Source organism: Balaenoptera acutorostrata, unplaced genomic scaffold (assembly GCF_949987535.1).
Source record: "Balaenoptera acutorostrata unplaced genomic scaffold, mBalAcu1.1 scaffold_980, whole genome shotgun sequence".
NCBI lineage: Eukaryota > Metazoa > Chordata > Mammalia > Artiodactyla > Balaenopteridae > Balaenoptera > Balaenoptera acutorostrata.
The window spans coordinates 43617-44990 of NW_026646768.1; the positions used below are offsets into that span (position 1 = coordinate 43617).

At 42.7% G+C, this 1374-nt stretch overlaps 1 non-coding gene across 1 annotated transcript; it reads right to left on the reverse strand.

Annotated features, from left to right (window-relative positions):
• Positions 1 to 1048: 1048 nt before the first annotated feature.
• On the reverse strand, positions 1049 to 1121 carry TRNAG-ACC (transfer RNA glycine (anticodon ACC)). Its single transcript has one exon. It is a non-coding gene; the product is annotated as a tRNA-Gly (tRNA).
• Positions 1122 to 1374: the final 253 nt, after the last annotated feature.

Here is a 1374-nt window from a genome sequence, read left to right on the forward strand (position 1 = left end):
AAGGAGCCCACTGGGTTCACCATCGTGCTGGGGGCAAGTGTGGATGCAGGAAGAGCAAGTCGGAAGTAGTTGTGATGATTCACATAAGAGACAAAAGCTGGCTTAGTGATAGCAGAGGAGGTTGTGAGAAATTGGTCAGATTTGGGTAAATATGAAAGCCAAGCCAAGCCAACAGGATTTATTGAGGAGTCAGGTGTGGATTATTAAAAAGAAAAAAAGTCAAGGATATCTCAGAAGTCTATGACCCCAAATGCTGCAAAAATAGAGTCCCCTTTCATTGTGTAAAGCGCAGGGCTGTGTGAAAAACTGGGACTTTCCCAGCCATGAAACACACTATTTAAGGAAGGACAAAAGAAGCCAAATCAGTACAGGCACTGAATGGGAGAAGCCGGAGAAGAAGGAAAAAAATATTAACGTGTATTTCTACAGAGAACAAGAAAGTAAATGAGGGTTTAGTTCTTAAGAAGGACTATGGAATAATATTAGCATTTCTTGAGGTGATTCCATTTATCCTGGGTTGAGACACTGAATTTATCTCAAGTAATGCAGAATAATTTTCCTAATAGAGAAGAAGCAAGGATTGGTGTGTGGATAGGCCAGCCTTGAAACTGATGTGAAAAAGAAAAAATGAAAAGTGAGTCGAAAAAGAACTTAAAACTTTTTATCACCCCAATATTGTAGGATGGTAATGAGGTCAATACTGGCATGTGCTTTGCCTTCTGTGCGTTATGGTGGGAAACAACAAGTGGGCACATAATGAAAATCTTTACAGGCAAAAAGAGATTGGGACAAGTTCATTGGTTTTCTATTGCTCCTGTAACAAATTATGATAAACAAAGTATCAAAACAGCACAGATTTATGATTATACAGTTCTGGAGGTCAGAAATCCAAATTGGGTTTCATTGGGCTGAAGTCAAAGTGGCAGAAGGGCTGTGTCCTTCTGGAGGAGAATCGTATCCTCGCCTTTTCCACATTCTAGAGGCTCCCACATTCCTTGGCTCATCTTTTTTTTTTTTTTGCCCGCACCGTATGGCATATGGGATCTACTTCCCTGACCAGGGATGGAACCTGGGCCCCCTGCATTGGTAGCGCAGAGTCTTAACCACTGGACTGCCAGGGAAGTCCCCCCTTTCCTCCATCTTAAAGAGAGCTACGTAGCATCTTCTAGTCTCCCCCTGACTCTTACCTCTGCTTGCTTTTTCATGGCTCCCCTCTATCCTTCAAATGGTCTCCAGACTTCATACAGAATGTCACAATGATACAAAGGCCAGGCTTCAGTGGTGAGCATGGGGTTGGGAGCCTTTTCTTCATAATAGTCATTAGAAACAGAAGCTGTCCTAATTTCTCTGCGCAGTTGGCTCTTGGGCCCTTTG